This window comes from Ailuropoda melanoleuca, chromosome 4 (genome assembly GCF_002007445.2).
Source record: "Ailuropoda melanoleuca isolate Jingjing chromosome 4, ASM200744v2, whole genome shotgun sequence".
NCBI classification, from domain to species: Eukaryota; Metazoa; Chordata; class Mammalia; order Carnivora; family Ursidae; genus Ailuropoda; species Ailuropoda melanoleuca.
This window is the reverse complement of record NC_048221.1, coordinates 60,686,654-60,713,018: the sequence shown is the minus strand read 5'-3', so window position 1 is coordinate 60,713,018 and position 26,365 is coordinate 60,686,654.

Genomic DNA, 26,365 nt, shown 5'->3' with positions numbered 1-26,365 from the left:
AGTTATTCATAACAATCATTTGTTGAGCAGATGAAAAGGGATTTCTAGACAAAACGCTGTAGACTGAGACTGTCCCAGCTTTTCAGAGACATAAGGAAATGTTGCACATTGTCGTCCTCTCTAGGACCACCCCCTTCACACAGAGCATGACTACCCTAGGTACATTGATTAGGTAAGCCGATCTCTGTGGTTCTCAATAACCTCATCTATGAAAAGGTTGGTGTGAGGACTAAATCAGTAAATGCAAATGCTGAGAACAGTTCTTGATACATAATAATCTCTCAGTAAGTTGTCACTAGTATTATTAGTCACATTAGCAGCAGAATAGTCCTAGTACAACTTACATCCTGGGGTTGTTTTGAGGCTTACATGAGGTGATGCATATAAAGTAGGGGGCCCATGCCTGGTAGAGGGAGCCTTCAATAAGGGGCAGCTGTTCCTCCCTCTGGCGGTGCACCCCATCGCATTTCTGATGAACTTCCTCTTTCCTTCTCTGCCAGCCCTGAGAACCCCCTCACCAGTGCTTTCCCATTTCTAATGCTGTCTCTTTCTGAGATAAGGCACTATGATTTATCTGTAAGAAACCTAAGCTGGTTTTCATAGAATTTTTGCTTTGAAGAGGGATACACAGTCATCAAAAGTTCGTGTGTGATGTTCCAAAGACCTGAGTGCTTCACTTCATGACTATTCAAAGATAGGCAATTTGCTTGATGATTCTTCTGCAGTTTTCATCCAGATGTTTGGTGTTACTTGACATGAAGAGTGCCTGCCAGTCGCTCTTTTGTCAGTGTTGAAAGCTATTTGTGACTATACTTGAAATCAAATAACAAAGACATATTCTTCCTTAGCTTTTCTTTTCACTACATAATTGTATTAGTATTTTTGAATTACAAAGCCAACCACAACAGTAGTCTGGATGGCAACTTGCTTTACACGAATTATGAATCCAAGACAAGTCAGATCCGCTGCAACCTAACCTTGTCTCCAAACACACGTGAGAGCTACGATCCAGTCATATATGCTCCCTACTTCCTCCCTCTCTATTTGAGACATGCTATGAGTTTATGAGGGAAGAGAAAAAAAAGACGAGTAAAAAGCTAAATAAAGAAGAAAACAGGACCAGGAGTGAGATGGTAGGATTGAAAGTCAGATTATATGTCTACAAATTGGTAAAAACCAAGTAGACAATGACTCTTTGCCTTCTCCTCCTCAGGGCTGTCTGTCTTCATTTGGTACAGGGCGGCAAAACCGCGGTTAAACAGTAAATGCAAATATCACGATTCCTGACTTCATTTAGCCTCACTGCATTTATTAAAGCTTATATTTAACATCTCGCCTATCCAAAATATAACATATGGACCACGTGGGTGACTGTGCTAGCAGAACCTTTACTTGTGCAGCCTTTGATTGTGGAGGCTTCAAAATAACCTGAATGTTAGATTCCTATTTTTTCTAAAAAAAAGGATTTTGACTTCTTTAAACCCTTGTGAAAGGAGAGGAAAGACACCTTAGGTAGGATTTCTTCAAGTCTCCAGGACAGGCTAGCAGGGCAAGGAGATCTTTGAAGTGCAGGAGTATTTTGAGATGCCCCAGCAGAAGAGCTGGGTCCATGGGGGCAGAGGCAGAGAATTTCTAAGACAGAGGGTGAGGGCCTGTAAGTCTTTGAACCTCAACAAGGAATTTGTTCAAACTATTGTTGTGTGTGTATGTGTTTGTGAGTGTGTTTAAGAGTCAGGGACAAAGGACCTCTTTATTAGCATCTCAAAAAGAAAAATTCCATTGGTAAACCAAAAAATCTAGTCATTATTTCTGCATTGCCTCTGGAAAGTTTCCGTTCTTTGAAAGAAGGCAGCTAATGAGTTTAGGTCAAAACCCAGTGGAGAACAAATCAACTCTTATAATCTTTTCAGTGCATGTTTTGAGCCAGTTATGTAACAGGCCTGTTTATCGTGATTCCCCCCCCCCCATCCTTATGCTTCCTTTTAGGAAAAGCCATATAGAGGAAGACTGTGGATAAGAAAGAAGAGATAAGAAAACCTGACAGATGTAGGACATATAGCAAGTTGTATGAATGTTACAGATCAAACTTGTGCTTTAAAAACTCAATTTCAGGGGCGCCTGGGTGGCACAGCAGTTAAGCATCTGCCTTCAGCTCAGGGCATGATCCCGGCATTATGGGATCGAGCCCCACGTCAGGCTCCTCTGCTATGAGCCTGCTTCTTCCTCTCCCACTCCCCCTGCTTGTGTTCCCTCTCTCGCTAGCTATCTCTATCTCTGTCAAATAAATATATAAAATCTTTAAAAAAAATTTAAAAAACCCTCAATTTCATGTTAGTGAGAACTTGAAAACTAGAACTTTTAAACACTTGTACAGTGTGTTCAAATAAAAATAGTCCATTGTATTATGGAAAAGTTGTATTTTCTACTTTTGAAATAGTAACACTGTTTTAACACGAAGACTTCTTTCTTCAAAAATGTGCACTTTGGGGATGCCTGGGTGACTCAGTCAGTTGAGCATTCAATTCTTGGTTTCGGCTCAGGTCATGAGCTCAGGGTTGTGCTCAGTGCAGTGTCTGGTTGAGATCCTTTCCCTCTGCCCTTCCCCACCATGTGCTTATGTGCTCTCTCTCTCTCTCTAAAATAAATAAATAAATCTTTAAAAAATCTGCAACTTGTTGCATTTTGCTTAATGAATATAATTTCAATACAATTATTAATTCAAGCTGTTAAATTCCATCAAATAGGTTTTTTTTTCTTTCCCTAATCTTTGGGAGATAGATTTCAAGAGTTAAAAGAATGTCATCATATTTTCAATAGAAGTTGTTTATTTGGCCACTGTAGGTCACTGTGATAAGCTGTACATGACACACCTCCCATAACATTGGCTTCTCTCTTCCCCTCCGCAGTCTGAGGAACACACAGCGTCTGAGTAACTTCCATCACTGTTTCTTTAGGCATGAAACAGAAACAATGGTGCCTACTCTGTCGTATTCTTTGAGGATTAAACAAAATGGTATGTCTTAAATATTTGGACCATGGTGTGTAACCCCTCCACGAAAGGTGTTATTGTGAAGACCGACGACTGAGGAAAGATTCCATTCCTCCCACAGCAGGGCTCTTCCTCCAGGGCCTACTTTTGTATTGACTAACTTCTGACTGAAATTTAATGTTTTCTTCCACTGTGAATGTAGGCAACAAATAGCATCACTTTTGAGACTGGTCCAGAGGCTGAGCCTATGGCTGTTGGGAAGTATTGCATAGATTATTGGATGTTTCTCATTCCCACCTCTTTTTGAAGAGTTGACATTCCATGGCAAAGGTTGGCATATTGTGAGTCTCAGGTCACATCCAGTTCCCTGCCTGTTTTTGTGAAAAAAAGTGGTATTAACACAGCCATGCCCATTTGTTTACTGCTGTCTAGGGCTGCTTTGTCTGACAGAGATAGAGTTGACTAGTTTCCACAGAGACCCTATATCCTGCAAGCCTAACATTTGCCATTTGTCTGTAAGGAAAACTTCGTTGACCCTGGTATACTAAGTGTAGCAACCACAACCCATTAGATCATTGCTGATTGATACCTAGTGTTTTTTTCCTCAGATAGAAATTGATAGCCAACAAAACATTCAACATTAAGGCCGTGTTTGAAGCCAGCAACCAAGCTAGGTACAGGGGTTTTAAATATGAACAACAACACAAAAAGAACAAGCCATTGCCCTAAAGTCTTTTTGGTTGAAAGGGGGATACCGGTAAGAAAACAAGCAACCATGACACAACTCTGGGAAGAGCTATGATGTAAGAAACTATCGGCACCCCGGGAGGACGTTTGACAGGAAGTCAACCTTAACGTCCAGTCCATCTGTGTTGTTATGACAGTAGGTAGTCCAGGAAATGCACACTCTGTGCTCCTTCCCTCAGAACATTAGCCTTTGCTTCTGGGAGCCACAGTAACTCATGAAATGCTAGCAAGGGGGCACACTGTAGTTACTCAATTATGCATGGAGTTTAAGGTCATGGGTGAACTTAGTCTATGAGAACAATGTGTGATGGTAGGCAGAGCACTGGGTGTGAACAGCTTCACAGAAGAGGTAGGATTTGGATTAGTCCTGACCCTCAAATATCTCTGCATCTCACTGTGGATTTAATTACTTTCTGATCTCTTCATCAAATTTGCTTGGCAGCCTGATCTAGGAAAAGGCAGAGGTAATATTGTACATAGCAATATCTACTTTACAAATAATTTCCTAAGATAGGTTCTTGTACAGTTATCTGATGTTTACTTTGTCATGAATGTTTTCATAGGGGACTTAGTGTTTAGATGACACTAAGTAACTTATCTTTTCCTTCTCAAAGGACAAAATTTGATGATTAAGTCTCTACTTGCCCTAATCATATCCTTCCTGATTTTATAGATATTTATCATCTTAACTCCTAAACATTTTTTTTCTTGTGGAAATGAACAAAGGTCTCTACATCAAAAGAAACAGAGGCTATTTATTCACAGCTCAGATCAGGCACCATCACTTGTATTTTGGGAGGCTCAAAGGCAGGCTGAAGAATAAAATGGAAGGCTGGAGGTATGCCCCATTTGGAGTTTGTTGGCATGGGGAAGTTGGAGATGGGGTCACCAGAAGTGGGACAACTTATGTGATTGTTTTGGGGGCATATTTGGCTTTCTGTGGTTGTTGTTGGCTTGGAAGGAAGGGCAAAAATGTAAAGGAAGCAGTCAGTTATTCTTGACCAAGTCCTGAATGTGCTGTGCCAGTTGTCACAAATGTTGAGGTCTGGTTTCCCAGGTGTTGCTCAGATTTTGGAGTGGGGTTCTATTGTTGTATATGTCTGGCCCCTGTTCGTATACAGTCTCTGACTTTCCCGTCTGAGCTGTTTTCATTGTTTCGCCCATCCCGTCCCCTAAATCATTTCAAATGTTCTTACTTTGATGAGGCTTAATTTATTTTCTTTTTCTTGAAGGACAGGGATAAGAGCTGACCATCTATTGCAAGTAGAGATTTTCCATAGATTTATAGATAGGCAAGATAATGTTTCTGTTTTATTTTTTCTATCTGAAGAGGATTTGCTCTCATCTGTCCTTTTAATGTACTTTATTGTGTTAAATGTGTTGGTTTATTTATTATTTACGTTGATTTTTTTCTTCCAGTATTATTGTTATATAATTGGCATATAACATTGTGTAAGTTTAAAATGAACAACATCATGATTTGATATATGTATATATTGTGAAATGAATAGAAATAGTGGAAACAATTTTAAATTTAACTCAGTTTTGGATCTGTAATTCATTCCTCAAAATACATTAGATATGTAACTTTATAACTACCATTTTAAGAATATAACCATTTTGTATGCCAAAAAATGCCTGCCACATTCTGGGCAATATAACCAAAGGTGTAGAAATTGCCAAAACTCTCATAGTGGGAACTTGGAATGGTTGGTATTATTAATTCATCTTTCTGTCACTCAGACGGTGAATATTTATCTGTAAGATAGCTGTTTGACTTTCAAGAGGAACTGTTTACCTTTCAATGAAATATGATTGTAGTCAGACATTTGGTCATAGGAAATACAGTCAAAACCCTAGTATTATCCTATATGTTTCAAAATTATGCTGTTGATCCTAGAGTTGCTAAATATGTCAAGAACACAAACAAGTATGGATTTTGAAGACAAAAGACAATGTGTCTCCGTAATGTTATTCAAAGCTATTGATGGCCAAAACTCTTATTAGAACAATCCTTACTTTCTAAATTAGGAAGCCTTTTGTTATAACAGAAAGAAAGAATGACGCATTAGTGTGTGAAATATATGCTCTATTTGTTTAGTTTAAAAAAAAAATAAGCACACAGAAACAAACATATGCACTTTTTTTTTCTCCAAAAGCCTTTTAATTAATTGATGAGGCAGTTTCTACTTGATGGTGTCACAGAATCAAGAAAATAGTGTACCTTTATATTAGATTAAGGGAGCACAGATTCTTCCCATAGTTTTTATTTTCCAATATTTTACCTATTATCATTTTCTTTTAAACTCATATCCCGATTTTTTGAACTGTTGACTTCATTGATTAAGTGCCTCCATGGTCCACCTATCCCGACTCTCTTTTGTGCCTCAGCAAAGAGCTTTTTGGCAGTTAATAGCTAATGTTTCTCTTGGTATGCTTTTCCTTGCTGGTGTTGTGACCAAATCTTTCATAAATTTATTCTTTTGCTTTTAAATGCAAATTCAAGTCTGTGGGAGAGAAAATATTTTGAAAAATTTTGCCCCTCGCTTTGTGATTTGCATATTGGAACAACTCATGATCTACCTTTCAGATGCTTGCCGACCACAGCTTGCATGATGTGCTCTGAACATTTCGTAATTAAAATGGATTGCTTTACCTCTGGAGTTTCACTGGGATTTTTCAATACAGCCAATTAAATTTTACCTTTGAAGCCAAAATTACAATAAGCAGAACAGTACATTGGCTACTATGTCTGGGTTGTTTGAAAATATTTAGAGATTATTAAGGAAGATAAATTTTGCTTGATAATGCTCTTTCTAGATTTGGCTGGATTTCGCACCCTGTAACAATTTCTAAATTACGTGCATTTTCTGGAAGTTGTTTTGAACAGACTTTTTAATAGCATGTTATGACCAGTTAATTAAACACAATCAATGCATGTCACCATTAAAATGGTACTGAAAGTCGATAATCTTTGGGTTGAATATCATAGTCTCCACACACATTTCTAAAGTCATGTTGGACACTTGATCTGCACAGACACCTTATCACCTACTTCTGGGGTATCAGGTCAGCTCTATTCCCACCCCACCCTCTAATGCATTTTACCATTCTAGTTATATGAATACTGGAAGATATTAATAGGCAAATGGTGAAGAGAGGTTCCCAGAAAAGAAAAAAAAGCTATTTTCATTCTTTCAGAGCATCACTGACTAGTTAGCCTACTTGAAGGTAGGAGATAGCCAGGAAAAATGTTCCAGACTGCATGTCAGATGCCTGTTATAAGCTACTCCAGATCTTCTCAGGTTCACCTGTCTCCAGGGACTTTGGCCAGTTTTACTGAGTTCTGCCATATAAATATTCAATTTGTATTCAATCCAAAACAATTTTTAAAGTAAAAGGAGGTGCTTTTAATAATTTGCCATGATCATAGACTTAAACGGGGACAGCATCTGGTCAATCAGACTATATAGCCAAGTGAAGTCTGAACAAATAGCTTCTGGTGGCCATCATCTCCTAGTGATGTCTGCTTGCTCTCTGCAGCTATTACCAGGGCTTCCCTGTTGATTCTAAAGGGTAAGAACTGTGGGCTCACCTTGGTGCCCAAGCAGGTGCTACTTAGAAGTGTAAGAAAATTGGGGCGCCTGGGTGGCACAGTGGTTAATCATCTGCCTTCGGCTCAGGGCGTGATCCCGGCATTATGGAATCGAGCCCCACATCAGGCTTCTCCACAATGAGCCTGCTTCCTCTCCCACTCCCCCTGCTTGTGTTCCCTCTCTCGCTGGCTGTTTCTATCTCTGTCAAATAAATAAATAAAATCTTTTAAAAAAAGTGTAAGAAAATTAATATTCTGTGGAGCAAAACTTTGATCAGTGGTAAACAGGAGCCAGTGGAGTACTTTCCCCCCTTGTTTCCTTGAACAGACTGTGTAAGAGGTAGCTGCATAAAGAGCTTCTCCAAAGACAATATGGACAAATGAACAGTCAGGCATGTTCCTTGTGAAGTGGTGGGCAGCTGTTCCTCATCCCCTGCTTTCTTCTCCCGTTCTCTCAGTCTTGATCCATGAGACTACACTTCTTAATAAACCAGAAAAGCCTATGCCTTAGGCTCTGCTCTCTGGGTCACTAGGCTAGGAAAATCCAGAACACTTACATCCATAAGAAATATACTTGGCACTGCTGTAGAGAAAGCCATTGAATACATTCCAGCTAGTGCCTCAAGAAAGTAGCTACAAGCTCTTGGTAGTGGGCAGCTATAAAAATTAGAGGTCAGGGTCTTAAGAAATATGATTTTTATGAGACCAGACCTATAGACGATCTAACAGTTGTTGTGAAAGCTCTGAACAGCAGAACCCCATGGCAGCAGATCTGCAAAAGTGCTAACAAAAGTAAAGTTTCAGAAATGGAGCTCCCACCCTGAGGGAAGAACATTGTGAAAGGAGAGTATAGAAATGGAATGGCACCATAAGGTAAGGAAGTGGAGGAGTTGGTCTCACGTAGAATGGCATAGAAGCAGCACTTTTGTAGGAAGCAGTTGTATGCGGAGGCTGAGGTGCAGAGAGCATGCACTTGGTGGAAACCAGCCAGTCTGGAAACTTGTACCGGCTTCGCTCTTCCTACAAAAGTCTCTTGAAGATAGGTTGGCTCCAAACTGCCCAGTCATATGAATGCTGTAATAGAGAAGAAGCTAGAACCTTCTGTATACAACTTCCATCCGAACAAAGATGCTATGCATGAAAGGGAAGAAATGAGCAGCAACTATTACCAACAGAGAAAGGGTATTTATTCTCCAGAAAAATATGGCAATGAGGGAGATAAAAAATTTTAAAAAATAATGCCATTTTCATAAATTAAAAAAAACCCATTTTAAAAGGTATATGATAAAGCAGAAATGTAAGAACTCAGGAAAGAGATGGTAGATGGGTAAGTATGAAAAATAGGCTAGAGGAACACAGGATAGAAATATGACAAAACAACCAACGATCACCAAAATGATGATGGAACTGGAAGGGGTCCAAACATGAATAATTAAAAAAAAAATCAAGCAACATGGAGAGTAGAGATAGGAACACTTAGAAGAAAATGGGCAAAGAGTGTTAAAACTAAGAGTGTTAAAACAAGAGAGAAACTGGCCCAAATAATTCGTGTTAGATAGTGGTTTGACTGTCTACCTCAGACTAACGATAAAAATAATATGTACACACACACTGAATTCTAATTAGTAGCTTTGTTTTCCACAGTCCTGTGGATTAGTAATTCTGAAACTACTTCTGGGCATATTAGAATTGAGCAAATAAGTAAATATATTGAGGATGATTGACTTCAAGTTTCTCCTCTCCTGTTGGTGAACTGGGTTACGAGCATGATGAGGGTGTGGACTAAAATGAACCCTGTGGTATGCAGAGGAATTGGAGGTATCTGTGTAATCTTGTGATCACACACAGACACCAGTCCATCCATATGTTTCCAATTCTCCCGGTTGAAGGGGTCTAGGAGCAATAGTCTTCAGTACAATCGGCACCTGGATCTTGAGATCTAAATACCACTCTCTAATAAACTGGCTCTGGGGAATGGTTTCCTTGGAGAAATGGCTGATTCTAAGGTTGTGGCAAGGAAAGTGTAACATGAGTAATTGAGCATCCTTTTGTGGGGAAGCAAGAAAGTAATAAAAAAATGATGGATACTCCCCAAAAGGCCCCAGGAGCCAACTTACAAAGATGTTTCTGCTGGTCAGTTCTGGGACAATGTAAGCATCAAAATGAGTAATGACAGAAGGGAATTTTTAACTCCTTGGATAAAATGAGAATCAATCAGTGGTACTGATATGAATGAATGAATGAATGAATGAATGAATGAGAAGGACAAACTCTTCCTTACTGTGAAAACCAATGAAGAAAAGTAGAAAGCGTGATGGAGTTAGGAAATCACTGTCATAGAGTTGTTGATTCAAAACTTGTGGGTGGAAGTGTGAGACTATGTGAACATCCTGTTTCCATTCAAGTGTCTCCCCACAAGATACTTATTAGTTACAAAGGGAAAAGAAATAGTAGCTTTAGAGCAGAGAAACTTTTCAAACACCACATCCCTTAAGGGATCAAAGTCAACTTGGAGACAAATCAAGATCTTGCTATGACTCACAGAGATCAACAGCACCACTTTTGTGGCATTTCTGTCAAAAACATGGAACTACAACTAATCATGATAAAACATCCAATTACACACGCTGAGTGATATTTTCAAAATAACTGGTCAGTCATTAAAGAAAACAAAGTGTAAAGAATGCTTCAGAATAAAAGGGACTAAAGAGATGTGATAATTAAATATAATGTGTGACCCTTTATTAAATCTTGGACAGGGTGGGGGTGATGCCATGGCAGACATTATTGAGACAATCATGAAATTTGAATAGATACTGGGAATTAGATAATAGGATTGTATTAATATTAAATTTCCTGAATCTGGACCTTGTTCTTTTTTTTTTTTTTAAAGATTTTATTTATTTATTTGACAGAGAGACAGCCAGTGAGAGAGAACACAAGCAGGGGGAGTGGGAGAGGAGGAAGCAGGCTCCCAGTGGAAGAGCCTGATGTGGGGCTCGATCCCAGATCTCCGGGATCATGCCCTGAGCTGAAGGCAGACGCTCAATGACTGCGCTACCCAGGCGCCCCTGGACCTTGTTCTTGATTGCATAAAAGAATATCCTTGTTGTTAGGGAATATACTGATATATTTAGGGCAAAAGGGTGTAACATCTGCAACTTACTCTCAATGGTTAAAAAAATATATGTTCACATGCAACTGTGTGTATGTGTGTGAGTGTGTGTGGAGAGAGAAAGAAGGAACACATACAAATCATAAGCAAATGGAGTGAAATATAAACAATGGGTGAATCTGGATAAAGAGAAAATAAAAGTACTTTCTACTCTTCTTGCAACTTTTTTATATGCTTGAAATTTTATCAAAATAAAAAAAAAGATTAGAAAAATAATATAGGCGATAGGTTAACGACATGTGACATGTGAGTTGCTGAAGAAAAGAAGCAAAATGGCAGAACTGAAAAATGTGTTTAAATATGTAATACATTAGGGGCGCCTGGGTGGCACAGTGGTTAAGCGTCTGCCTTCGGCTCAGGAGGTGATCCCGGCGTTATGGGATCGAGCCCCACATCAGGCTCCTGTGCTATGAGCCTGCTTCTTCCTCTCCCACTCCCCTGCTTGTGTTCCCTCTCTCGCTGGCTGTCTCTACCTCTGTCAAGTAAATAAATAAAATCTTTAAAAAAAATATGTAATACATTAAAAGTTTCTTCTGAATTAATAAACAACTTGAATTTCTATTTAAAGGGTACACCTGGGGCGCCTGGGTGGCACAGCGGTTAAGCGTCTGCCTTCGGCTCAGGGCGTGATCCCGGCGTTATGGGATCGAGCCCCACATCGGGCTCCTCTGCTGTGAGCCTGCTTCTTCCTCTCCCACTCCCTCTGCTTGTGTTCCCTCTCTCTCTGGCTGTCTCTATCTCTGTCAAATAAATAAATAAAATCTTAAAAAAAAAAAAAATAAAGGGTACACCAAGTCCCAAGTTAGATTTTGCCCAATCAACCTGAGTCATTTTCTTGTAAAACCATTGGAGCTCAAGGATAAAGAAAGAAATTTTCATGCAGCTGAGCAAAATAAGACATGGGGTGGATGGGGAATCTTTATTTTTTTCTTTTCATAGCATCTTATGACAAAGACATCCAAAGAAACGAAGAGTAAGCTAAGGATTTGATGCTCAGTCAAAATGTTCTTCAGATATAAGGACAACAGGCAAACAGTTTTGAACTTGGGCAAGATTCCTGTGAGTTCATCTAAGGAAGCTGCAAGAAGAGGCTCTTTAGCTAGCCAAAAGACCTGAAGAGAAACTACAAAGAAAGGATTTCAGTAAGCACAGCATATTTAACAATGAAATGAAGATGAACACAAATGTGGGTGCTAAATAACCTGATAACGCAGAAATGACACAACTGATAGAATCACAGGTGAAAAGGGGAAAGAAATTGAGAAAAACCAACTATCTTACTTATAATAGTTGGAGTCAAAGGATAAATGTTAAAACTGTCATATTTAGTCATAGATGTGTAACACTGAAAAAGATATGAAAATGCATATGGACATGGCTGGACAGATCAAGGGACAACAAAGAAAACACACACACACACACACACACACACACACACACACATACAAAACCCTTCTAGAAATTGACCCTAATTCTAATGTTGCATATGATAAATGAAGAAAGACAAAACATTCAACAATCTGGGATATGACTATGGGGCAGGCATCTGGAAAACAATGAAGTTAAATCCTATATCAGAAATAAAGTTTAGGTTATGCTACATGAAAAAGACCCCAAAATCTCAGTAGCTTAATTTAATCTAATAAAGATTTCTTTCTCATTCATGTTATTTGTTGTTGTGGGCAGGGTTGCACTCTGCACCAGTGACCATCACTGTCACTCTGGAATCCCAGCCTCTCTGCAACACAGTTGCTAGCTGCCTTGCTGGAGAGAAGAGAGAGAACAGAGCAAAGTATGTACCATCTGTAAAGCTTCTGACCGGAAACCACATAGACTGGCTCAGCTCACATTTCATTGGCCAAACCAGGTCACATGGTCAAATCTAGTGTCAAGAGGGGGAAGGAAAGGCACGAAATATTGTAAAAGAGTCTTATAGTCTGCACTAAATAATTCACTCTAGGCTCAAGGATGCATTTTAAATGGATCAAAGACTTAAATATAAAAATATGAAACTATAAAATGTACTAGAATGTACATGGGATAATATTTTTATTACCCTAGAGAAGGCCAGATTTCTTCTAACCATAAACCACATTACCAAAGCCATTAAAGAAATGGATACATTTTATTATATGAACACCAAAAGTGTTTTCTTGGGAAAAAATTATAAATTCTGTCAAAAGACAAACTGCAACATGGTTAAAAACATTTGTAATTTATGACATAGTCAAAATATTAATCTCCTTAATATATAGTTTCTATAACTCAGTAAGGCAGAGGACCAACAATGTATGTACTTAAGCAAAGAATTGAACAGATTGTTCACAGAAAGAGAATATAGGTAGCTTCTAAATAAATAAAAGATGCTCAGCTTCAATCATATAAGACAAATTCAAGTGAGATTACCCTGAAATATCATTTTTGTTCATTGTACCAACAAAATTCCAAAACTTTCATGACACAAATATTTTGGAAAGGCTCATTTTTTGCCTTTGAGAATGCAGACGGGAAGCTCCCCTCTGTAGGCTAAACCATCACTACCTATCAAAATTACAAACTCCTGTGTACACTGTACTAACAATTCAATTTTTAGGCATTTATCTGGCAGATAAATTCAAGCACTTGTGAAATAAAGGAGTTACATGGCAAGTCCACATAGATGGGATGCTACTGAGAGAAACTGCCCAGTGGTGTGCAGAGTGTCTGTGGTTGGAGATGCACGTACCACTGGTTAAACAGAGAACAGAAGGTGAAAATTATGGGGCACCTGGGTGGCACAGCGGTTAAGCGTCTGCCTTCGGCTCAGGGCGTGATCCCGGCGTTGTGGGATCGAGCCCCAACATCAGGCTCTTCTGCTATGAGCCTGCTTCTTTCTCTCCCACTCCCCCTGCTTGTGTTCCCTCTCTCGCTGGTTGTCTCTATCTCTGTCAAATAAATAAATAAAATCTTAAAAAAAAAAAAGCTGAAAATTATGATTTGGGCTGAAAATGTGCCAACTAGAGGCTTGCCAATAGTTTACACTTACTTACCCCTGCCTATACGAAACATTTACCCCAGTATAATATATTTAACAATTCTTCTCTAAAGCAATTGAATTGACACTCTGGAAAAATTAGGACAGCCAAGAGAGGTGCTGGTGCTCAGAGTTGGAAGTTCCATCTCATAAGAAATATTTCTGATGCATAAAATTAAGCCTGAAGGTGGAAAGCCTTGTCCACATGCAGAGAGCTTTTAGGCATTCTTCCTCTTACCACATTCTAAAAGGTGAGCAGGACATTCAATGGGGTAATCAATGCTGAAATACATTGCACTACCTATCCCCTCCCCCAAACACTGTAAAAAACAGAAGTAAATCAAGTAATGAAGAAAACTTTTAAAAGCTCTAATTGGTGTCCCTAGAATGATTTAAGGAGATTACACTTATAAAAGAAACAACAACTGCATGCTACGAGACAGGAACAGATTGTATATATATTAGGAGGGTGAGAAGGTAAAGATAAGGAAAACTTTTTGACTATAAAACAAAAAGTCAAGAAAACGAAAAAGACAAATGATTTGAAACTCAAGAGGATCAATCCCAAAGGCTATCCAACTATTAAGAGTTACAGGAAAAAGAAAACAAAGAAAATATAGGAAGAATTTTATTAAATACAAGAAAGAAAATCATTCCCTGAGCTGAAAAGAGGTATCTCTTTAAGACCATAGGAATGCATAATATGTAGTCAGAATACAGTCCTGGGGCCAAAGCAAGTAAAAACCAATCTCCTATATTGCTCCCTGGTATCTATACGAAATCTGAAAATATCTACATGTAAACATTATCTAGATGATTATAAATTAACCAGAACAAAAGGCTTAGGCAAAGGGCTGAATTGTCCTAGATGAGCCACTATTGTCAAAACCCAGATCCCAGAAAATCAAAAAGTTCTCCACAAAACAAAACATATCCAAACTAAACCCCAAACCCACAGTGAAGGTGGTAAGCCAATGGGACACAGGAGCTAACTGCAAGAGCTACCCAAGGCCAAAGCTGAAATAATTTGGGCAAGAAAATGAAATAGCATTGGGTTATAATTCAAAGAATAAAATAAATCTCCCCAAGTCTATATTAACATACATGAGTGAATAAATGAATGAGAGAGAAGAGGCAAGTCTTTAGTGCAAAAGTATTGCAAATAATTTACCCAGATGATTCTCCTTCAAGAAGGGTTTAACTCTCCACCCTTAAGTGTGGGCTGTGACATAGTGACCTCCTTCCAAAGATTTCAGTATGAAAAGGGGGAAGAGAGTAACTTTACAGAGGGGAAAGCTGACAAACACTCCTTTGGTTAACAGCAAGGTTAAGGTCAACAGCGATAAATCATGTTGATGGCACGTACTCTTGATCTGATGTGCTGAGAATGGCACCATTTCTTCTGTGGTCTTCCTCCCCAAAGCCCAAAAGCCCATAACGCCAAGCATCGAGTCTTTTGTAGTATCTGTTTTTATCAGTTTAGTATCTGATATGTCTTCAATTGGAGGACAAAAAGAAAAGAAAAGAAAAGAAAAAATACACTAGACAAACCCCAACTTACAGTCTGCAAATTCCCTGACCAGCTCTCCTCAAAGTTGTCAAGGTCTTCAAAATACAAGGCAAGTCTGAGAGACTGGCTCAGTTAAGCTCCCAAAGGAGCCTAAAATGACATAGACCAATTGTAACCTGTTCTTCTAGATGGGGTCCTAGAGCGGGAAAAGGACACTAAGTAAAAACTAAAGGAAGTTGAACAAAGCATGTTTTTTTTTTTAAAGATTTTATTTATTTATTTGACAGAGATAGAAACAACCAGTGAGAGAAGGAACACAAGCAGGGGGAGTGGGAGAGGAAGAAGCAGGCTCATAGCAGAGGAGCCTGATGTGGGGCTCGATCCCACAATGCCAGGATCACGCCCTGAGCCGAAGGCAGACACTTAACCGCTGTGCCACCCAGGCGCCCCCAAAGCATGGTTTTAAGCTAACAATAATGTGTTGACGTTGGACCAGTCATTGTGACAAATGGGCTGTGATAATGTGTGATGTTAATAATAGAAGCTGTGTGGAGTTAAACAGCAAATCTCTGTACCATCTTTGTCATTTTTATGTGAGTCTGAAACTATTAAAAAAATCCATTAAAAATTTTCTAAGTCCCATATCCTAGCCCAAATTGCTGTGTTTTCTGAAGCGAGTCAGGTTCCACGTAGTCCGGTGGTGACGGTCCCCTGAGTGCACGTCAACTTGAGCAGATGCTGTGTCTTGTTTCAGTGTCCTGCCCACAGCCTCATTTGGCAGGGACTTCAAAGGCACCAGGATTAGGGGCATTTCTGAACATTTATTGCTGTTCCTAAATCCTGACTCCCTTTCTGAAATTCCTGGAGATCTAATTATTTATTCCTAACCCAGTGTCGCACCACCAGCGCCCTGTAACTGTAATCACCACATTCCTGGCCTCTGCTCTGACCTCCTTCCTGCCTCTCCCCACTTGATATATTTCTGAAGAAGAATCAAAGCCTTTTAGTTCTGCAAGGAGACTTAGACCACATAGTCAAATCCTTCCATAATATACATATCAGGAAATTGAGATCCAGGGAAATGGAGAGCTCACTGCTAGTCGTGACCTTATGGGCAAACTGACCCCTGGTTTGGTATCAAGGTGGAGCTTGGCCCCTTCTGGACCACCTGGCCAATCCCGACAGCAGCTCTGTTTTGGATTTCATGTTTTAGGTGTTATGAACCTTGCGGGTGCATGTGTGTTGCAGTGTGTGCCTGTGTCTATTTCTTTGAAGTTTGAGTCTGAAGTCCTTAGGATCTTTCTCTTATTGTACCTTGCAGTGTTTTCTCCAAGGCTGCCAAATGGGAACACTCAACCAGCAGTCGAGGAACAACTACGGGCTAAAAAGACACACTTTCGGTTTTTTAAATATTCGAAACGATTTTTCCAAATCTTTTGGAGTAAATAGAATATAAAATATTTATCCAGTTTCTTTCTCCTTGGTCACTAAAACTACAACTCCTTTCCAAAAGAGGAGATAAGTCTGCATTTGATTCATTAGTTAATGCAGCAGAGTGTGAAAAATAGAATTAATTTTGATTTTTAAGTCTTGGTCTATATTTTAGAAACAGGGGTCATGTTTTTCCTCATCAAAATGAACCTGAAAATATTATACATTTGAATGAATGATTGACCATGTGAAGTTACCCTCATTTGGATGATATAATATGGTAAAATTTTTAGAAGCAATCTCCAAGAAAACAATCTAAATTTAGATTTGTGTTTTGGGTAAGATGTTGCAGGCTCTCAAAATAATATATTTACTCTAGAACTTTTGCAAATTGTCCCTTGGCAGTCTCAACAATAACAATAAAAATGGGGACATCTCTGAAAGTACATTCCTGGTACAGAGGTGTGGAATTCTTGACTCTTCTGTGTGGTCATATATTTGCAAATACCCATGCTGGCAATATGCTATTTTTTCCTTTCCAAAAATCACTTAAGACTTTTTAGTCAGAAAAAATAAAGAGGATGAAATCAATTAGCACCTCCCTGAAACAATCCCACCAAATCTCACAATATGTTTTAGAAGTAGAAAAAAAAGATATTTGGGATTTGGACATGGCTGTACACAAAAACTTAGGGTGACTTTTAAAAGTACTAATATATTTCAGTGCTTTGCAGTCCTCAAAGGCAATCATGTCTGATATTTACACTAACTCCCATTAACAAAGGACAGTCAGAAGGCAGGCCAGGACAAGGGGCTCCCCCTCCCTAAGAGAAAACCACCCTTAAAAGGATTTTACAACCCCCCGGAAGGAGGTAGGTAGATGACAAAAACCTGATTGGGTGATAGGCACATGGAGGTTAATCAGGGTTTATATGGCCAACTAGCCCATATAAACGCCTAGACTTAGAAACTCCCTGTGGCAACACTCTCGGGTCCCCTCCCCCTCTTTGAGAGCTTTGTACTATCTCTCGGTAAACTCTGTTTTGCTGCTCACCACTTTTCATCCGGTCTGCCTCTTCATTCTTTGAGGTGGCGCGACCAAGAACCGCGGGCACTGAAGGAAAAGAAATCCTGTAACACCATCAAAGCAATGATCTGATCACTCAGATTTCAAGGAAAAACACATTTGTGCCTGCCAAATCTCTGTGATCCCTTTTGATGTTCAGCATTGAGAAAAGGTTACTTGAAAATTGTAGCCATTTCCTAGAATTGACCATGGTAAAGTAGATCCAGATAATCTTTTCAATGAAAATGATAGATAAAATACTGCACAGGGTTGGGAAGGAGCAAACTGTCATTGCAAGCAGCAGCATGAAGGAATCTCACACACATAACGTGGAGCTAAATGAGGCAGTCGCAGAACGCACTGTGTGAGTCCTTTTGTATCAAGCCCGGAAACAGGCAGAACTAATCTATGGAGTCCCGGTGTGGTTACCCTTTGGGGAGAGTGTTTGGAGGGCATGGAGAGCCTTCCGTGGTTCTCATAGCATTCTCTGTCTTGATCTGGGTGCTGGTAACACAGGTGTGCTATTTAAATTAATTGAACTGATCGTATTTACGATATGGGATCTTCCTCTGCCTGAGTATAAAACACTCTTCAACAAAAAATTTAAGACACTCTGACAGTCTTTGCCTCAAGGAAGATGACTTTTTGCCCAAGGTTCTTGGTAAAGTCAATCCACATTCTATCAAAGAAACTTAAATGGTGACTATGAACACACTAAAAGTTTCACCTGGATTTTAAGACTGTTCCTTCAGACATCAGCTCTGGTGTAAGTGACTAAGAGGGTCTTTGCTAGGTAGCAATCTGAGAAAGCCACTTGCTCCCAAGTCCAGCAGTTCTATGCATCTTGCTGCATTTTTTCTAATGTTGGCTGTCAGAAGCATTTTGGTTGTATTAAAGTCAAGGGGATTTTGCATAAAATCAGGTAGAGAAGTGAATCTTGATTGCCTGGAAATGCTATTGTCATATGGGCATGATTCAGTCCCACTTCCACCAAAATGAAATCGCTCTGTAGACAGAGTATTTTCTTAAGGGAATGAGTCAAATATATACAGCAAGTGAAGGCCAAAAGCATCTTACTGTGTTTTTACTGTGTTGATTTTTTAGAACCCATCCAACTTCTGGCATTAAATTCACCTCAGTAAGAACTTTACTGTTATCTTGGGGACACTATACTTTTTCATTAAGTCCATCCAACTTTCCTTGAAGCAAATAAGCCGAGCTGCACAAAGAATGCAAGTTTCGACTTGGCATGCTATTGAATAAAACTGGTATTAGCACAAATGGTTATTTAGCACTAAAAATAGTTCAGATTGTCTATCGTTTCAATTTTTAAAAGAAAGCCATTTAAAATTGATCGTGAAACATAATATTTAGTATCATTACACAGTGTGTGCGATGTAGCAGGTTTGAAAATACTTAGTGGATATCCTGGAAGCTCTTATCACAGTAGACCACTGCACATTCAAAAATCTGTCCATCATTTGGTGGTTGCTATAGCAACAGCCTTATTCCAGAGAACGGGATCGCTCTGCTGGCTCACAGGGAACTCTAGGCTTGCTTTCCTCCTCTGTCAAGGCAGAAACTGCCATTTCAAGTTGGTGGGGCATAACATCTACCGGGAAATATGGTCTGGTGGCCATGAACAGAGGGCCTTTCTGCAGCCTTGTGTTTATTTGCTTACAAGTTACATAATGATGCCTCACCAGGTAGATGCCTTGTAATGACTTCTTGAAGCTTTGGTTTTTGATCAAGAATCTATATTAAGAAAAGCAATTTTACATCATTTAAACATCAATTTTGCTCTTTCTCTGCTGCCGGAAATCTTGTTACCACCTCCTGGCTGTCATCAGGCCTCGTTATGCCTGGAGGGAAGTTCTGATGCTACTCATGGAAATTCCTGCTAATGTTCTCCAGATGGGATGGGCCGACCGTGGTTTCCAGGCCGGAAGCTTGCTCTGACTGATGAGGAAGAGGCTGTCTTTCGCATGTTTGATACTGGCCCACTGTTGTCCCATGTTTCAACATGTGGATTTAATTCTGAGTCAGCACACTAGAAGTATGGCTGTCCAGTGTTCATTATAAAAGCTCAGGGTCATGTAGGAATAAATCCAGAGTCTCCAGGTCTGTATAGCTTTTTGCCTTTAAATGCCCTTAAAAATACCCATTAAAAAGCAAAAACAATAGAAATGTCACTTTGTATGGTGGATTTATGGGTTGTGATATTTTTCTTTTTTTCTAATCAGTTTCCTACAACCATGGCATGTTATTAATAAAGAAATGTATACCTTAATATTTAAATTACTGCAATTTTAACTCTTCATCTTGCAATAGTTTTTTTTTTAAGACTTATTGATTTATTTTAGAAAGTTGAGAAGTGCGTGTGAGTGGGAGGAGGGACAGAAGTAGACCCCCTGCTGAGCATGGAGGAGACTGACTTGGACAACATCACCAGGCTCTATCTCCACACCCATGAAATCACTTAAGCCAAAACCAAAAGTCATATGCTTAAACAACTGAGCCATCCAGGTGCTCCCATCTTGCAATAGTTTTAAATCTGTAAAAAAGTTGCCAAACTAGAGCAAAGAATTCCTGAATTCCTTCATCAAACCACATCAAGTGTTAACATTTTCTGAAAACACAGTACAATTATTAAAAGCTTGATTCATTGAAATTCTACAGTATGAAGGTAGTTTCCATCATCTATCTATCTATCTATCTATCATCTATCTATCATCTATCTATCTATCACTTTCATCTATCTTTATGTCAATATGGATATTTTCATTCTATGGATTATAATCCCTTTTTATAATTATTTTATTGCTCAAATTGTCCCAAATTTGGACCTCGGGAGTTCATTCAAGATGTCTCACGTGGGGCGCCTGGGTGGCACAGTGGTTGAGCGTCTGCCTTCGGCTCGGGGCGTGATCCCGGCGTTCTGGGATCAAGCCCCACATCAGGCTCCTCTGCTATGAGCCTGCTTCTTCCTCTCCCACTCCCCCTGCTTGTGTTCCCTCTCTCGCTGGCTGTCTCTCTGTCAAGTGAACAAATAAGGTCTTTAAAAAAAAAAAAAAGATGTCTCACGTGCCCTTTTGCTATCAATGACGGTGTCATTCTTTGAGCACCCTCTTATTCTTTGGTGCCTGAGGATATCCTAGCTTGTCAATGAAGGTGATGTGGAAAAGGTAGCTTTCTACCCACACCTCAGAAAAGGCTAAGATTAGGACCAGCAGAAACTGGAAAAGGTCATGGGCAAGACACTACTTCTGTGTGTAATGTTTAGGGATTAAGAACAAAAACAAAAATCTCTGCCAAAGTAAAAAGAAAATATATTCAAATTTCATCTTGAACTTTCTCTGCTTCAGGCTGGAATTCAGTCATTACCTCTGAAAATCTCTGTTTTTCATGTATGTCTGTATATGTGTATGTACATCTGTATGTGTTTGTTTATTTACTGAAGGCTAGTATCTGGAAAGCAAAATCAGAGGGCTAGATGAATTATAGTTTATTTAAAACAGAATGACAGAGATAATTTTATTAGTTCACCTTTTTTTTTTTTTTNCTTTTTTTTTTTTTTTTTTTTTGCTGTTGTTAAAAATTATGCTTCAGAACAAGATGTTATTTAAAAGCAGTACTGCCGGTACAGAGTATCACATTTTTTTTTAAATGCTATTTCCTTTCTGATTACAAAAGTGATACATGTGCATGGTGGAAAATTTTTTAAATAGAGAAAGGTACAAATAAAGAAGTAAGTCAATTTAGTTCTCATTCCCAGGTCTAAACACAGTTAACATTTTTAAAATTTATCCTTTTTTCTTTGAATTTTTATGCACTAAATAAGAAAACATATTGTACATAATGCCATCATTTGCTTTTCAAAATTTAACAATATGTTTTTGAACATTTATAGGTATTAAAAATTCTCCTAAAACATTCTTTTCATGAGTGTATAATATTAAATTTTATTGACTTTATTTCTTGGAAATATATTTTTCAGTTTCTAATTTTATATGTAACCTTACAACAAATATTCTTATATATAAATCTTCGAGCTTATCTCTGTATATTGCAGATCACATTTAAAATTTAAATTTTTTTTCTTATTTTTCTATAAACTGGTTTATATATAGCATGCCTTAATAATTTTTAAATTAGGGATGGGAGTTTTCCAGAATGCTATATAAATAGGTTACTATTTTTTAGTAGGTTGTCAAATTCAGAACCTAATTAGTTTTCTATCTCTAGCCTGTGCTTACCAGGAGATATGCATACATATATATATTCTTACATGAATATATATATATTCTTACATAAACATATATATATATTCTTAAATAAATATATTCCTACATAATATATTCTTACATAAATACATACTTACATAAATACATATAAAATATATTTACATAAATACATTCTATACTTACACGTATATATATTTTCTTACAATGGATATGAATATTTACATACAGTACTGACCATCACTGAACTGCCATTTTGTCTATCTATCTATGGTTCTACTAAACTATAATAAAACAATGGTTTTAGAAGTCAATTCAACTTTGGTCAGTACTCTATATATTCATACTTGTTATGATTAGAATTTCATACACACAGAAATGAATTTCACAATTATTTTTCGTAACATAAATTGATAGCATTGTGGATCTTATTCTCCATTGGTGATACATTTTGGGATGGTCAGAAATTTATTTGCAATCACTTAAACATCCCTGAAATGGAAATCCTATAGCTAGGAGTTCATTCTTCAGGAGATATACAAGTGGTTTGGGCTGATGGTAACTGTGCTTGAAACCAAGTTTTATACTATTGAATACTTGCAGGAGTGTTAGGAACTCTGGGTGCTCTAGGGATTTTGAAGATAGGGGGCGGTGTATCGATCGCATATTCCTGCATGGCTCCGGGAGGCAGTGGAATTTGTCCCATTCTGAAATATATCTCAGCCTCACCAGGGCAATGCTGGTATCATCGCAGTAAGAATGAAACAGCTGAAAAGAGTCAGGGAGGACATTTCGTGAGTGGGGAATGGCAGGGGTTTCTTGAGTGAGGAGCCTGGTCAAATCGTCTCCTGTGCTTTACTCTCTAAACAGCCTTCCTTATATCTGAAGAGCTTTCTTCAAAGACAGGTAAGCCAAAACCAAATGTCAAAACCCAAGCCTAAGGCAAAATTTTTTCATTTTCCCAAACAGTGAAAAATCAGTAAGACTTGAATTATGAAGAGACTGGACATCACAGATTGTCATGAATTATTGCAATGTGATTGTGTAGATACTGTCAATAGTGTATCACAGTCCATTGTGTGATGAATTAATACTTATTTTTCCAATTTTCATTTCTTAAAATCTATATTAAAGGGAGGAGAAAACCTCGGAAGGTTTTTATAATGACACATTCAATGGTCTATGGAAATTGACACGTGAAATTGACAGTAGCTTGTGAAACTCAATGATCACGCACCCAAATATATTTACAGGCCATAGCGCTTCCAGATATTGCTCGGCACGAACAGATGCAGGCTGAGTGATGGAAGTCGGACGTCACGCCGTCACGCGGGAGTGCGTTCCTTCTCCCCCACCCCCACAGAATGTGTCTCAGTGTTATCTCTTCCCAGCCATCTGGCAAAGTGGATGAAGATACTATCTTCTTGCATACTTCTGAGAAAGTTAGGTAGCTCACTTGGCAGGGAGAGGCAAGAAGAGCTAAAAATGCGACTTCTCTCTGGGAACTTGGGATTGTTTTTCTGGGCTCCAAGTTGGGGGAGGACTTCTGGAGTTGTTGAAGCCCTGAAACGGTCTGGTTGTGGGGAGGGGAATGAGTCAGACTCATAGCGCTGTGTGTAATCCAAATAGGTGAACAACCACAGTTTCTACAAATATGATCACAAAGAGAAGATTTTAAGTACAGGGTTGTCACTACATTTTTTACCTCCAGTGGAAATATTTTCTTATTTCTGAACCATAAATAGGAGCATTGGCAGACATATGGTCTAACAAAAGTACAGAGTGTTTGCTTTTTTTGTTATAATTGAAGCTCTCTGACAAAATCTTAGACAAACGGTGGGGTGAGGTTTCTAGTAGACCGCCTTTTCTTCTCCCATCTCAGTCTGGGGTCCCCTCAAATCCCCGGCCCCCAGATCCTGATTTTCCAAGTCAGAACAGGGACAAGATCTTGGCTTCTGTCATCCAGGCTCTTACAAGTCTAGGGTAGAAACAGCCACGTGAAATCATCATCTCAATAAAAGGTTTGTATGTGGGGCAAATTCCTGAAAGGAAAAAGACTCATTAAAAGGCATTTCCTCCTTTGCATGTTATGTCAGGTTTAATTTATGTTTTTTTAACTTAGATGATTACTGAGAGTCAGATTTCACATTTGAAATCATTACAATTTTTTCTTTCTACTGATGATGCCCTTCTCGGGATTATAAATCCTGGAAATAAGTGGGGTTAAAGAATTGAAGTTTTCACAGGGACATTCAGAACACACTAGGCTCACAAGTGTTGTAAACAAGTCTGCTTAGTGGTAGGCTGGGCCCACATCACTTGGCAGGGCATGAGGGTCTGAGGGGACATGCTGAACAGCCTTTTAGGTGAGTCCTCACAGGAACGCAATAAATGTCGAATGCATGAGAGGTGATGGCTTCATGGATAGGCACACCAGACACATGTCAGGGGGTCCTCCAGAAGAGGATGGGATGTCTAGAACACTGAGGGGTCCGTTCTGATTAGCCCAGAGTCAGGCAGTGCTGATGTTGCAGGCAGAGGTCCTTGGTCCCCGTGGCCAGGAGAGCAGAGCTATCCAGAGATGACAAGTATTAATGACCGCTCTATGTTTTGTCATTCAGAACAGAAATCAAAGAGAAGGCAAGAGTACACACCCTGAAACTTCTCATCATCTGTAATTAGCTCCTCATGCAGAGAGTCCTATCAGAGCCAAGAAATCAATCGCTGAGCCCCATTCATCCTGGCTCCAGTGTGCAGATCCCGGGAGGGCAACTTCACAGATGATGTATTTATGAAAACAAATAGGGCTCCAGTGGAAGAGAGAACGGTACAGCAGGGAGCACTGGGTCTGTACACAATAGGTTTTGGAAAGAATAACATGTATTTTAACTCAGTAGATGTTCCTTGTTCAAATGCTTAGATAACTACTGTTTGGATTTTAGCCTCTGACGTGGTACTTAGTAGCATGGACTTGGGTCACAGATTTTCAGCTGACAATGAGGTCCCAGTCTTGTGACAATCAGATGCTGTCATGGTAGCCGTGGGTTACCACCCAGCCCCTGCACTCATCCCGGCTGCCTGGTGTGCTGGCTGCTGGCAGCTCATGACTCACTGCTCTGGGGATTGCCTCTGTGCAACAAACTGCCTCATATTGCCTTATGCCCAAGGGGGTAGCCCATGGTTGCCCTTCAATGGGAGAAGCCTGTTCCTTTGCCTCAATTGGAACGACTCGGCAGGGCCGTGGGACTCCACAGCTTCTGGTGGGGCCTCTGCTTCAAGTGCCTCACAGCTCAGCTTCTCCATCTGCCCTTCCCGCTTCCCTCGCCTCTCACCGGAGGTCCCTGGGCATACTCCCCTGTAAGCCTCCTGCATGCCAACCTGAAAGTCTATTCCCAGGAAGCCCAAATGCAGCAGATACTCTGGGCCCAAGCTGTTGAAAATGGGGGACTGCCATCTATTTTTGATGTTGGCAGGCTCAAATTTATCACATAATAAAGCTGTCTCATCTTCCATGTGGCCCAAGGGAGTGATTTTCAACCAGGGGCGATTTTGGCCAAGTCTGGAGATATTCTTGTTGATCACAACTGGTGGGGGGTGGTGGTAGGGGTAGGGATACTACTGGCATCTAGCGGATGCAGGCTGGGGATGCTGCTAAACATGGCACAGTGCACAGGACAGCACACACAACAAATTGTCCAACCCCAAATGTAACAGTGCCAAGGCTGAGAAACCCTGGTCTAACATCTTCTGGTGGAATGATTCTTAGCAGATGTTTTCTAGAGTAAGAATCCCCAGTAAAGTCTATTTGCTAGGCCAGTGGTTCTCAATGTCAAATGTGCATCAATATCCCTGGAAAGGTTTGTCAAAGCACACATTGCTGGGCCCACCCCCAGTCTCTGATTCAGTAGGTCTGGAGGCTTTGGGGGGACTTGATAATTTGCATTTCCAGCAAGTTCCTGAGTGAGAGTGACACTGTTCATCTGGGGGCCTCACTCTGAGAACATTGCACTAGGTTCAGCTGGCTTGTACCTGAAGTTGCACCTTCAAAGACACATCCTTTGGGATGGCAAGAGCAATGCCTTACTCAGACGCTCGCATCCCACTTTGAGCTCTGTTTTTATTTTTCAGATATTCTGATTTGTTTTTTGGGTTTTGTTGTCCAACTGCAATTCCTGAAGCAATGGGCATCACCTTTTTATCATCTTTGATAAGAGGGAAGTGTTTAGAGGGAAGTTGGCATCTGGGAGGAGAACAACAGCCGCAATTGCAAGACAGAGCTTCATAATTTATACAATCCCAACAAAGAGTGGGACTGCTCCTGTGAGGTGGCTCTTTTTCCACCAGGGTTCTGGCCAGAGCGCTTAGGGTCTAAGGGTTCAGGTGCCACAAAGATCATTAACTGGTCACTGGCCATGAACAAAGTGGAAGTTGAGCTTAGCTCCCTACAAGTCTAGGTCTTCCAAGGCTGTGGCAGACGTGGGGACACAACAAGGATAATCATCAAATAATGACTGAGCATCTACTGTGAGTGTCTGGGGCTGGGCACACATGCAGTGGGGAGGCAGAATAGACCAAGACTGCCTGTGGGAGTTTGCATA